Consider the following 15,159-nt stretch of genomic DNA (forward strand, 5'->3'; position numbering starts at 1 on the left):
ACCTAGAGAGAGACGAGGGAAGCAAAGAGATGAAACCCAGCCCCAGAGAAGCAAAGTAAGGAAGACCCACAGGAACAGAGGCTAAAAGCAATGGAGCCCAGGAGCAAGGGATCAGCAGATGCCAGCCACATGACTTCTCAGCTGACAGAGCTGTTCCAGACCCATCAGCATTTCTTGTGTAAAGGTAACCTCTTGTTGGTGCCTTAATTTGGACATTTTCATAGGTTTAAAATTGACACTTGTAACTTATTAAATTCCCTTTATAAAAGCCATTCCAGTTCTGGTATATTGCATTCCAGCAGATTGCAAACTAACATCCCCTCCTTTTCTCAAGTTTTATTAAATATATTATATTTTCTAATGGATTACTTTATAACTTTAAATGACATAAAGCTCTTTCTTCATTATTCACCTTTAGATACTAGCTCTTTAGACTTCATTATTGAAAAAAAAAAAGAGTAAGGGAGAAAAATTCAATTTCCCATTTGAAGAATTCCTAATATTCTCGTAAGCAGTGGAGACAACCAAATCAATAGGCCAAGCCCTCAATCTTGGGATTTGCCCCTATGAAACTGATCCCAGCAAATGATAGGCTAAGCCCACTGAAAATTAAGCCTAAGAGTAACCCTCAGAGAACCTCTTTTGTTGCTCAGATGTGGCCTCTCTCTCTTAGCAGACACAGCAAGCGAACTCACCACCCTTCCCCCCTCTATGTGGGATATGACTCCCAGGGGTATCAATCTCCCTGGCAACATGGGACAGAAATCCTAGAATGATCTAGGACTTGGCATCAAGGTATTGAGAAAACCTTGGCCAAAGGGGGGAAGAGAGAAATGAGACAAAATGAAGTGTCAGTGGCTGAGAGACTTCAAACAGAGTTAAGTGGTTATCCTGGAGGTTATTCTTACGCATTATATATATAGTCCCTTTTTAGTTTACGATGTATTAGAATGACTAGAGGGAAGTACCTGAAACTGTAGAACTGTGTTCCAGTAGCCATGTTTCTTGGAGATGATTGTAATGATATGGCTTTCGCAATGTGACTGTGTGATTGTGAAAACCTTGTTTCTGATGCTCCTATTATCTATGGTATGGACAGATGAGTAAAACATATGGATAAGAAATTAGCAAATAATAAGGAGAACAAAGATTAAAATAAATTGGGTAGATTGAAATATTACTGGTTTTAGAATGACTAGAGGGAAGTACCTGAAACTGTAGAACTGTGTTCCAGTAGCCGTGTTTCTTGGAGATGATTGTAATGATATGGCTTTCGCAATGTGACTGTGTGATTGTGAAAACCTTGCGTCTGATGCTCCTTTTATCTATGGTATGGACAGATGAGTAAAACATATGGATAAGAAATAAGCAAATAATAAGGAGAACAAAGATTAAAATAAATTGGGTAGATTGAAATATTACTGGTTAATGAGAGGGAGGGGTAAGGGACATGGCATGTATGAATTTTTTCTTTTTTCATTTTTCTTTCTTTTGCTGGAAAGACACAAATGTTCAAAAAAATGATCATGGTGACAAATACACAACTATGTGACGATATTGTGAGTCACTGATTGTAACCATGTCAAGAATGTTTGTATGTCAAGATGTTTATATGTTCGTTTGTTGGTCATAATTAAAAAAAAAAATGAAAAAAGGAGAATATGTACAGCCTTAGCTTTCCATATGCCCTATTCCCTCTCCATCTCACAACTCTTACATCATGAAGTTCATGACATTTCCATCTGTTTTGGAACTATAATTAAGTCTTATATGCTTTATATGTAAGATAATTCAAATAGTTAAAACCAATAAAGAGCAATAATTGTGTGCATATTATTTTCTACAGAACCAAGAAGTGCAGTTGGACTTAGAGAGAAGGAAATACAACCGTTCTCATAAACCAGTGTAGGTCTAAAACGAATATTTAAAAAACCTAGGATCAAATGGTTTATCAATTATTAAACTCCATACTTCTGAATCACATTGCATTTTTGTTTGCTTTATCCTAGGCCATGATTTTGCTGTAGCACTTTTTAAGTTTTCAGTGTTTCTGTTTGCCTTTTTTCTTGTTGGGAGAAGAAACAGTTACCTTCATTCTATCACTGAGTTCATGTAACTTTTAAGTCATAATTATTTGTTGAAGTAAATCCATTTTCTTCTCAAACATATTTGTCTCCAGTTCTTCTGACTATATTGTACTTTGAACCAATTGCCTTTAGATCTGTTGCCCAACCAACAGCCTTCTTTTTACTGTTGTTCCGCATTATAGCCATTATTTCTTGGCTTCTGTAACTTTTTATTTCCTTTTTTCATTTTGCTACAGCCTATGTTCAAGTGTTTTTTTTCCAGAAAGGGAGGTAAATGTTGAATCTTTGCAGTTTGACTTACATACTGATAAATCAGTTGGGTATAGAATTCCATGTTTCAAGTCTCTTTGAGCACCATGAAGGTCCTGCCTCCATTGTCACCCAACTGAGAGAGAGCTGGTAAGTCTGAATGTCAGTATGATTTTATGACTGCAAATGATATAATTTTTGTTCTGAAGAAGGTTTTAAGAATTTTCTCTTTAACCTGGTTTACTGAAGTTTCACAAAAGTCTGTCAATTCACAATGATTCCTTTTTTAAAAGCAGTCAGTTATTTAACCAGAAGGTATTTTTTTATATCCTATTACATGGTCAGCAGTGTTGAAGACATGTGGGGTATATATGAGAAAAACTCATTCTTTCTCAGAGAGTTTCAATCTTGTAAGGGGACATTTGCAGTGTAATGAAAGAAAAAATTCTTATATGGCTCATGTAATGAATTATTAATAAGAAAAATTGAATTCAGTAATTTATTTTTGGTCTGATGAGATTGTGTATAGTAGAGTCTTTATTTTTACATTTGCTGACAGAAATCTATGAAATATTAAATTCTGTGAAGAGGGAAAAAACTCAGCCATTCCTTTGTTTTATTGCCTCTTTTTGCTAAAAATGAGAGTTACTTTTTCTTATACTCTTTCATTATTGTTATTTAAAAATAATTTTTAACTAAATATTGCATACTATAATAGGCCATTCACTTAGTAAATGACTGTACTGGCTGGTTTGAAATGAGGTATGTACCCTAGAAAAGCCATGTTTTAATCCTAATCCCATTTTGTAGAGGCAGACATTTCTTCTAATCCTTATTCAGCATTGTATGTTCGAAACTGTGACTAGATCATCTCCCTGGAGATGTGATCTAATCAAGAGTGGTTGTTAAACTGGATTAAATAGAGGCGTGTCTCCACCCCTTTGGGTGGGTCTTGATTAGTTTCTGGAGTCCTATAAAAGAGGAAACATTTTGGAAAATAAGAGAAATTTGGAGCGAGCAGAGAATGCTGCAGCACCACGAAGCAGAGAGTCCACCAGCCAGTGACCTTTGGAGATGAAGAAGGAAAACACTTCCTGGGGAGCTTCATGAAACTGGAATCCAGGAGAGAAAGCTAGCAGATGATGCCATGTTTACCATGTGCCCTTCCAGATGAGAAAGGAACCCTGACTGTGCTCACCATGTGCCCTTCCACTTAAGAAACCTTGAACTTCATCAGCCTTCTTGAACCATGGTATCTTTCCCTGGATGCCTTGAATTGGACATTTCTATAGACTTGTTTTATTATTTTTTTTTATTTATTTTTTAGTTGCATATTCATCATTTCTTAGTACATTTGCATCGATTTAGAAAAAGAAATAAAAAGACAACAGAATAAGAATTAAAACAATAATAGAGAGAAAAAAAAAACCTATACCTCACATGCAGCTTCATTCAATGTTTTAACATAATTGCATTACAATTAGGTAGTATTGTGCTGTCCATTTCTGAGTTTTTATATCCAGTCCTGTTGCATAGTCTGTATCCCTTCAGCTCCAATTACCCCTTCTCTCTTTTTTTTTTTTTAATTAACGGAAAAAATGAAATTAACCCAACATTTAGAAATCATACCATTCTACATATGCAATCAGTAATTCTTAACATCATCACATAGATGCATGATCATCGTTTCTTAGTACATTTGCATCGGTTTAGAAGAACTAGCAACACAACCGAAAAAGATATAGAATGTTAATACAGAGAAAAAAATAAAAGTAATAATAATAGTAAAAACAAAACAGAACAAAACAAAACAAAACAAAAACCTAAAGCTCAGATGCAACTTCATTCAGTGTAGACTTGTTTTAATTGGGACATTCTGTCAGTCTTAGAACTGTAAACTAGCAACTTATTAAATTCCCCCTTTTAAAAGCCATTGCATTTCTGGTATATTGCATTCCGGCAGCTAACAAACTAGAACAATGACTATAGAAATAGTGAGTGTTTATTATTTATACTAAAATATAATTGTAATTATAATTATATTAAAATAATTGTAATGAATTATTTTCATTTCCTCCTTTGGCTTATTCTTAAACTTGATTGATCTACAGTGAGATTCTTGGTGTTTTGATTTGTCTTCTGTAAACTATTGCTTTATTTTCCTTTAAAAGCAGAGAAATCACATCCTTTACCCTAGGTGTCCATACCAGCAAAGAAAATAAAGCCACGGCCATTTTAGTTTTCTTCTAGTGTCTCCACTACTGGAAGTAGACTAAGGCCAGATTTCTGCCATCATAATGAGTTACAACAATGATCTCCTTTCAAAAGTAGATGAGAATAAATGAGATGTGATTGGAAATGTAGGCCCAAGATTATTTCCAAGTACTGAATAAAGTGAGCATACCACCTCCAAATGCCTTTATGATCTCTGTGTCTCCAACAGAATAAAACAGCCATGTAATGTTCTAGAGAAATTGATACTCAAATGCATGGGGAAAAAAAAGAGTATACTGCTCTTTTGCAAAATCTTAAGAACCCTTGTATTCATACTTCTCATCATTAGCATGACTCAGAATCCTCTAGAGATACTTGTTAAAAACACTCTGGTCTCCGCCCTTGGAAAGTTTTGGAGCAGGTAGAGCTGGCTCTATCCCCTCCAGTCTAGGAGACCTTCCAGGAAAGTCTTGGAGATTTTTCAATGATCTTGATCTAGTAGTTAAAAACCTGAGGCTCTGTTTTGCAAAAGAGTAGCTTAATGCTATTACCAAACAGCTGCCACCCACCCCACCCTCCAAAAGTGTTAGCATGTTCAGATGACTTTGCAATGTTTATCTTCCTTTGGATAGCTGATAGGAATTCAGACAACCAACTACTGTTGACTCAGTTAGATGAGATACAACATTAAAAGTTTCCTTATGGGAGTTTTTCAAGCATACCTTAGACAAATGATAAGAAGACAAATTTTACAGCAGAGGAAATTGAAGTTGTAACAGTGGATTTAATATGTATATGTCTGAAAACTTTCTAGCCATGGGAAAATGAAGTAATTTGAAAGACAGTGGGGAGATCAAATATGAGGATTTCAAGATAGCAAGAATCTTCGCGGTTGTTAAGTCCTATCTCTCTTCTGATTTTTTGTTTGTTTGTTTTTTGTTGTAATTGTTTATTTTTAATCCGCTATCTGTTACCCTATCAAGCGGTCATCACCCCAGATTTGAATTTCTCAAGGGATAGGGAATTCAGTGACAGCAGAGGCAGCTCATTCCACTTTTGTGCAACTCCTTTAGAAATTTCTTCCTTACTTTGACAGGAAATTTCCAGCCTTTAATTTTACCGCAGTTCAGTTTCACCGCAAAGTCTAACATTAATACAGTTATACCACCTATTTGGGAGGTGGTATTTTTTTCCTATCCTTTCATTTTAACTCACTGTGCCTGATGTCTTAGACATGTCTTGAAAACTGGCATATAGTTAGATATTTTAATATGTTCAACAAGTTCTGTCTTTAAAACGGAATTCTTAGAATTATATTTTTATTTATTTCCTCTACTTAATTTTATCCTGTTTCTGCTAATTTTTGCTTTCGGGTGTTTTTTTTTTTATCCTTCCTTGTATTCTTTTGCATACATTGAGCCTTTCACCCTTCATTTTATATCTATCTATTAGTAGTTTGGAAATTATATGTTCTATTTTTTCTAGAAATTTGAATAACATTTAGATTTACTGATAATTTTATCAATTTATTTGCCAGCCATTTATTCTGATATCTTAGCTTGTTCTGAGATTTTTTTCTCTTGCCTGAAATACTGTTAGTATTAGCATTACAAAGTATCTTTTACTAATAAACTGTTCCTGTTTGTCAGAAAAATTTTTCATTTCATCTCAATTCTTGAAAACATTTCAGTGGAATACAATCCTAGATTAGTAGTTGTTTCAGCATATTTGAAGACACCATTCCACTATTTCCTGGCTTCCATTGTTACTCTTGAGAAATAAACTTTTAGTCAAAATATTACTTATTAATATTTAATCTGTCCTTTGTTCTTGGCTGCTACTTTTCTTTTTTAGTTTTTATTTTAAATGATTATAAGTTCATGGGACGTTGCAAAAATAGTAGAGCGAAGTCCTTTGCATCCTTCAGCCAGTTTCCCCAATGGTTAAATCTTATATAATTATAGAGCAATATCAAAATTTTAAAACTGGCATTGGCTCAATGTATATGTATCGTTCTATACCGTTTTATCACATGTGTATATTCCTATAGCCACCACTAGAATCAAGATACATAACTCTTCCATTCTTCATGCTTCCTTTTATAGACACACCCAAACCCTCCACCATTCCTGACCCCGTCAACCACTAACATGTTCTCCATCTAAATAATTTTGTCATTTTGAAAATGTTTTATAAGTGGAATCATTATGTAACCTTTTGAGGCTGGGTTGTTTCACTAGGGCACACAGTCTTCTTAAAATCCATTCAAGCTGTTGTGTGTATAGATAGTTTTTTTCTGTTTTATGTTGGGTAGCATTCCACTTGGCTATTTTTTAAGAGCCCCTAATTGTCTTTTGGGTTCTGCAGATTAGCTAAGATGGGTCTAGGTCACAATTCTTTTTTTCTTTTTATTTATTTATTTTTCTTTATGAAGGGAATTTAATAATTTACAAGTTTACAGTTCTAAGCCTATTGAAAAGTCCAAACTAAGGCATCCAGGGAAAGACACCTTAATTCAAGAAAAGCCAATGGGTCAGGAACACCTCTGTCAGCTGGGTAGTCACGTGGCTGGCATCTACTGGTGTCTTGTTCCTAGACTCCATGGGTTTCAGTCTCTGTTCCTGTGAGACCTTTTTTTCCTTTCATAGGCATGCACCAGGATTCAAACCCGGGTCTCCAGCATGGCAGGCGAGAACTCTGCCACTGAGCCACCGTTGACTGCCCCTTTTTTTTCTTTTTAAATTCTTGGGATTTGTTCTGCTTCTTGAATCTAAGACTTGATGTTACTAATCAATTATGGAAAATATTCAAGCTTTGTCTCTTCTGAAGTTGCTTCTTTCCCCTTTTTTTTTCCTTCTGGAACTGATTAGATAAGTCTAGCTGTTCTTATTCTATCCTCCATGATTCTTAACTTTTCTTGTATATTTTCCATCTCTATATGCTTATGTCTTATTCTTGGTCATATGTTCAAATTTATGTTCCAATTCACTAATTCTTTCCAGTAGTATAAGCTAACCATTAAGTATTTAGTATCAATTATTATTTTTAATTTTTTTGTTGTATAATATACATACAAAGCAAAGAAAGAAGAAAGCAGTAGTTTTCAAAGCACTCTTCAACAAGTGGTTATAAGACAGATCCTAGAGTTTCAATTATTATTTGTATCAACTTTATTAAGATATAGTCAATATACCCTAAAGTTATCTCTTTAAAGGTACCACAATTTAGTGGTTTTTACTGTATTCCCAGTGTTGTGACTCCTCACCATTGGGAACTTCCAGAAGATTTTCATTATCCCCCAAAGAAACCCCATACCCATAAGCAGTCCCTAACCATTCCCTTTTCCTCCATCTCCTAGAAACCACTAATCTACATCCTGTCTCTATAGATTTGCTTATTTTGGATATTCCATATAAATGGATTAATACAATATGTACCCTTTTGTATCTTGCTTCTTTCACTTAGCACAATGTTTTCAAGATTCACCCATGTTGCAGCATATATTAGTACTCCATTCCATTTTACTGCTAAATAATATTCCATTGTGTATATCACGTTTGTTACCACATAATGATTAAATATTCATCAGTTGATGGATATTTGGGTTATTTCCACCTTGGGGCTATTATAATTAATGCAACTGAGCATATTTATGTACAAGGCCTTGTGTGGATGTATGTTTTCGATTCTCTTGGGTATATACCTAGAGGAAAAGTTTTGGGGTCATGTGATAATTTTATGTTTAACTTTTTTTTTTTTTTTTGAGGAACTGACGTACTGTTTTCCAAAGTGGGTGCACCATTTAAAATTTTCGCCAGCAATATTTGGCAGTTCCAATTTTTCCACGTCCTTGTGAACACTTATTATTGTCCATCCTTTTTATTATAGCCATCTTAGTGTATGTGAGGGGTTTTGATTTGCAATTTACTAATGCTTAGTGATGTTGAGTTTTTCTTGTGCTTGTTGGCCATTTGAATATCATTTTTTGACAAATATCTATTCGAATCTTCAGCCTATTTTAAAATCTGGTTATTTGTCTTTTTATTGTTGCACTGTAAGAGATTTTTATGTTTGTGATACAAGTTCCTTATCAGATATATGATTTGAAAATATTTTTGCTCATTCAGTGGGTTTCCTTTTCACTTCCTTGAAGGTATCATTTGAAGTTCAGAAGTTTTTCGTTTTGCTAAATTCCAACTTATTTATATTTTCTTCTACTACTTTTGCTTTTCATGTCATACTTAAGAAATCATTGTGTAATCCAAGCTCAGAAATACATAGCTCTATGCTTTCTTCTAAAATTTTATAGGTTTTGTGTCTATATTAAAGTCTATGATCCACTTTCAGTTAATTTTTGTGTATCTTTTGTGGATCTTCATTTTTGCTTGTGGATATCCAGTTGTCCCAGCACCATTTGTTGAAAAAAACTATTCTTTCCTCCCATAGAACTGCCTTGGCACATTTATTGAAAACATCAATAAATTGTAAGGGTTTATCATTTTGCTTTTTATTTAATTGTTTTCCTATTCTCTATTTCATTTATTATCTCTCTGCTCTTTATTATTTCCTTTCTTTAGTTTGCTTTGTTATTGGTTTGTTCATTTTTTCTAGGTAGTTAAGGTGGAAGGTTATTGATGTGAAATTTTTCTTCTTTTTTTAATGTAGACTTTTATAGATTTAAATTTTCTTCTAAGCACTGTTTTTGCCCCATCAGTAAGTTGTGGTATGTTGTGTCTTCATTTGCATTCATTTCAGAATATTTGTCTATTTCCATTATGATTTCTTCTTTGATGCATTGGTTGTTTAGGAGTATGTTATTTAATATCGACAAAATTGTGATTTTCCAAAATTTCCTCTTGTTGATTTCTAATTTCATTCTATCATGATCAGAGAATACATTTGTAAGATTTCTAGGTTATTTTTAATTTATTGAGGCATGTTTTATTGGCCTAGCATATCATCTATCCTGGAGAATGTTTCATATAACTTGAGAAGAGTGTGTATTCTGCTGTTATTGGATGGAATGTTCTATATATGTCTGTTAGTTCTAACTGGTTTATAGTAATGTTTAATGTATCTATTTCCTGGTTGAACTTCTGGCTATTTATTTATTACAATTTTCATTTTTAGTTCTTTTTGTCCTTTAAAAATTGTTTGGTTATTTTGTGTTAGTTATTTTCTTTTTTAATTTAAAAAAGCAGTTTTGCTGAAATATTTTCACATACCATATAATACATCCTAAATGTATAATCAATGGCTTTTAGTACAATCACAAAGTTGTGCATTCATCACCACAATCAATTTTAGAACATTTTCATTACTCCAAAAAGAAAAACCTCAGACCCCTTAGCAGTCACCTCTCAATCCCTCTATTCTTGCCCAACCCTACATAACCACTAATCTATTTCTGTCTCTATAAATTATTTATATTTATATCTTGTATAAACGAAATCAGACACTATGTAGTACTTTTAGTCTGGTTTTTTTCACTTAGCAAAATGTTTGATTTTTAATTATTATTATTTAAAGATAGGTTGTAGGCTTACAAAAAAGTCATGTAAAAAATACATTTCTATATACCCTCCTATTGTTGGACTTTGCATTAGTGCACTACCTTTGTTACAATTGATGAAAGATATTAAAACATTACTGTTAGAAGTTCCAGGAAGATGGAGAAATAGGATAGGTCGCGTTCACCCTTGCTCCAAGGAACAGCTAGAGAAGGGATGGGAAAGTGACTCCAAAGGCCATTCCAGGGTGTACATGAACTGGCAGGGCCTTCTACACCACATAGGGAGACCTGGTTGCAAAAGCTGAAGAATTGAGAACCAGAGACTGCCCCAGTTAGTGCCAACAGCCTAAAGCACACCCATTTCCAAATGGAGGCCTGGAGCATCAGGAATGCAGGGATGGGAAGACTGAACTAGGAAGTAATCAAGCCCTGCTCCTTGAATGTGCTATCCTCACGCATGCCGTCCCCTGCATCCCAAGCCCCTGAACCTCCTCACCGGCCTCCTGCCAACTCAGCTTCCCCCCACAGCATGTCTCCACCCCACATCCCCACCCCATGCACCTGTATGCCTGCCCCAGCCCGACCCACCTGTCCCGCACAAGTGCGTCTCCTGCCCCCACCCTCCCCGCCTTGGGGAGACCCCTGCACCCACACCAAGTCCCTCAACCCTTACCTCTCCCTCCCTGCCCCCTGCAGGTGGTTGCCTGTGCATCCAGGCCACACCGCTCACCTTCGTACCCAGGTCACACCAGCATCCTTCCCACATAGTCACAAAACCCTGTCCCGATCCCCTGAACTCTGCGCATGTGTACAGCAGTGTAAGGACCTCCCAGATACGCACACCTGCACATACACACTCAAGCCATGCCCCCCACCTTTGGACAAGGGCTGACCTGCGCATCTGGGCCACACCCACCTCCAGCCCAAGCAGGCTTAACCCCAGATGGTTGCCCCTGAGCTCTCTGCATGTGCACACCTGGGCTCTGCGCCCTAGACTCAAACACACCAGAGCCCCGCTCCCCAGAGCTGTGCACACTCACAGTCACATCATCCCAGTCGGGCATCCATGCATCAGTGCACCGACCTCTTAACCCCTACACTCCAATCCCCTGCCTGCCTACATGCACACCTTTGCCCCACCCCCAACCCTGGCAAAAGCATCCTGTTCCCACACATGGTAGGTGTTCATGTGTGCATCTGTGCTACATGGTCCCTGCTGAACACATGTGCACCCCTACTCCAACCCCCCATCCCCACACCTGCACACCTGTGCCAGGGCCCCACCGACCAAACATTACCCACCCTTGACCCATGTCCTGCAATCCCCATGACCTGTGCCCTGCCCCTACATACTTGCACATCCGAATCCTGGGTCCCCTGAACCCCTTCACCTGCGCAAAGACACACTCGTGTCCTGTCCTCCCTGTGCCCTGACCTCTGAGTCACCTATCCCACACCCTGATACCAACAAATCCCATGCTCCATGCATCTACCCACATCCTGCCTGCGTACCAGCCCCTGTGCATCTGCTCAGCCCTGTCCATCTGCCTCCCTCTGCGCCCTACGTCTGTGTTCCCCACACCACACCCTGCTCCTGTGCTCCAAGGCATCCCTGAGCTGCACCCCACCCCCATGGCCCCCATACTGAACTTCCACAACCCCAGGACATGCACACCAGGCTCACAGGCACCCTCATAGAGTCCCTGACCCATGCCTATACCTGCACTGTAACCCATCACTGCACTGTTATGTCCCATATCCTGCTCCACATCCATCCAGCAGATACAAAGCTTTAGCTTATTAAAGGAAATCAACTTCCAAAGTAACCCTATTAAGGCATTTGCCTGCCTCAAAGGCAACAGAAGATCACTAAGCATATCGTGATGCAGACAGATATAGCCCAGCCTAATGACCAGATTCAAACACTGAATGAGACACAGACTTTGAAACAACTAATCAAAGATGCTCATGTAACTACACTAAATAAAATCAGTTGGATGGCTAATGACATAAAAGAGATCAAGAAGACATTAGAAGAGCATAAAGAGGAATTTGAAAGAATAAGTAGAAAAATAGCAGACATCACAGAGATTAAAGATGCACTAGACCAAATAAAAAACATACTATAAACACAGAACAGTATATTTGAAGAGACAGAAGAAAGAATAAGTGAACTAGAGGACAGGGCAACTGATTTTGAGCACGCAAAAGGGCAAATGGCAAAAAGATGGAAAAAGTTGAATTGGATCTCAGGGAAATGATGGACAAAATAAAGTGCACAAATATAAGAATAATCAATGTCCCAGAATGAGAAGAGAAGAGTGAAGGGCTGGTTTGAAAGGAAGTATGCCCCCTAGAAAAGCCATGTTTTAATCAAAATATCATTTCATAAAGGTAGAATAATCTCTATTCAATACTGTATGTTGAAGCTGTAATCAGATCATCTCCCTGGATGATGTGATTTAGTCAAGAATGGTTGTTAAACTGGATTAGGGGATGGCATGTCTCCACCCATTTGGGTGGGTCTTGATTAGTTTGTGAAGTTCTATAAAAGAGGAAATATTTTGGAGAATGAGAGATTCAGAGAGAGCAGAGAAAAACGACATAGCCACAAGAAGCAGAGTCCACCAGCCAGCAACCTTTGGAGATGAAGAAGGAAAATGCCTCCTGGGGAGCTTCATGAAACAGGAAACCAGGAGAAGAAGCTAGCAGATGATGCCATGTTCACCATGTGCTCTTCTAGATGAGGGAGGAACCCTGACCATGTTCACCATGTGCCTTTCCAGATGAGAGAGAAACCATGAACTTCATCGGCCTTCTTGAACCAAGATATCTTTCCATGGATGCCTTAGATTGGACATTTCTATAGGCTTGTTTTAATCAGGACATTTTCTTGGCCTTAGAACTGTAAACCAGCAACTCATTAAATTCTCCCTTTTAAAAGCCATTCCGTTTCTGGTATATTTCATTCCAGCAGCTAGCAGACTAGAACAGGCAAGGAAGATTAGTGGAGGATATAATGGGGGGAACTTACCAACCTTTATAAAAGACATAAATATGCAAATCAAAGAAACCCAATGAACTCCAAATAGAATAAATCCAAATAGGCCTTCTCTAAGACATATACTAATCAGTTTGTCAATGTTGAAGAGAAGCAGAATATCCTGAAAGCGGCAAGAGAAAAACAATATACTACATACATACAAGGAAAACCACATAAGGTTGAATTCAGACTACTCAGTTGGTACTATGGAGGTGAGAAGACAGTGGTATCATATATTTAAAATACTGAAAGAAAAATTTCCAGCCAAGAATTCTGTACCCAGCCAAATTGTCCTTTGAAACTGAGGGAGAGATTAAAATTTTCATAGACAAACAAATGCTAAAAGAATTTGTCGATAAGAGACTGTCCCTATAAGACATACTAAAAGGAGGCACTTCCGGGTCAAGATGGCGGCTTAACAATGTGCGCGTTTTAGTTCGTCCTCCACAACAACTACTAAATAACCAGAAACAGTATAGAACAGTTCCTGGGGCCACATCAGTGACCAGACACACAGCGTACCCCAGTCTGGACCAGCTGGACCGGCTGCGAGCACCCCCCCGAACCGTGAGTTCCCAAAGTTGCAACGGCCAGCGCAGGGGAAAGGAAAGGACTTGACCAGGAGCAGGGACTGGGCACAACCAAATGCCAATTGTGGAACTAATTAACAAATTCTGACTACTAAAAATAGGCCCCCAGCTTAGGTGAACCTGATCAAAGTGGAGGTTGCTCATTTTTGCCCCGGCGCCAAGGGGGCAGGACTGACAGAAAAGGGGGGGGGGGGAGAAGGAAACAGAGGTTTTTGTGGCTGTGTATCTACAAAGGCTTGAATGTCTCTGGATAGAGTGGCAGGACTTTTCAGGCTGCAACTGCCCCAGGCATAGGCAGAAGTGAGCTCTTTTGGGGGCTTATCTGGAGCCTATGCCTTGCCCAGGGGAGGGGTGAAGCCCCACCCAGGTGGAATCCCTCCATCAAGGAATTCAGACACCAGGGCTTGGTAATTTGAAGCCATTAAAACCAGCCTACAACCTCTTCTCTGTCTCCACCATGCCCCCAGCAGGGAGAGTCTGCCAAAGTTAAAGGTACCGCATCATCTTATGCTCGTGGGACCTGCAGTCAGACAAGCGCCACATACTGGGCAGGATAAGAAAAACAGAGCCCAGAGACTTCACAAGAAAGTCTTTCAACCTGCTGGGTCTCACCCTCAGGGAAAACCGACGCAGGTGACTCTTTCCTCCTGATAGGAGGTCAGTTTGGTCTGGGAAAATCTGGCTGGGGTATATAATATCTAAGTAGACCCTCCTAAATGTGGTGGCGGGGAAGGCACCACACAAGCAGGGCAAGAAACAAGAAAACAAGAAGTGAAAAATTCTCCTCTGTTAAACAAAACTTAAGCTAAAGGTCCAGATAAAGGTGAACGGAATGTCAAACAACAGATAGACAACAAATTCATCCAGCAAGAAAACCCTAGATAAAAGAAGTGAAAGTAATCTCCAGAATAAACTAATTAAGGTAATTAAATGCCTAGATGCCAGCAAAAAATAACAAATCAAACTAGGAAAATTGAAGATATGGCCCAGTCAAAGGAACAAACCAACAATTCAAATGACATACAGGAGCTGAAACACTTAATTCAGAATGTACGAACAGACATGGAAAACCTCATCAAAATCCAAATCAATGAATTGAGGGAGGATATAAAGAAGGCAAGGAAAGAACAAAAAGAAGAAACTGAAAGTCTGAAAAAGCAAATCACAGAACTTATGGGAATGAAAGACACAGTAGAAGAGATGAAAAAAACAATGGAAACCTACAATGGTAGATTTCGAGAGACAGAACATAGGATTTCAAAACTGGAGGATGGAACATCTGAAATCCAACAAGAAACAGAAACTATAGGAAAAGAAATGGAAAAATATGAGCAGGGACTCAGGGAATTGAAAGACAATATGAAGCACACGAATATACATGTTGTGGGTGTCCCAGAAGGAGAAGAGAAGGGAAAAGGAGAAGAAAAACTAATGGAGGAAATTATCACTGAAAATTTCCCAACT

The sequence above is a fragment of the Tamandua tetradactyla genome, chromosome 18 (assembly GCF_023851605.1).
Source record: "Tamandua tetradactyla isolate mTamTet1 chromosome 18, mTamTet1.pri, whole genome shotgun sequence".
In the NCBI taxonomy this organism is placed as follows: domain Eukaryota; kingdom Metazoa; phylum Chordata; class Mammalia; order Pilosa; family Myrmecophagidae; genus Tamandua; species Tamandua tetradactyla.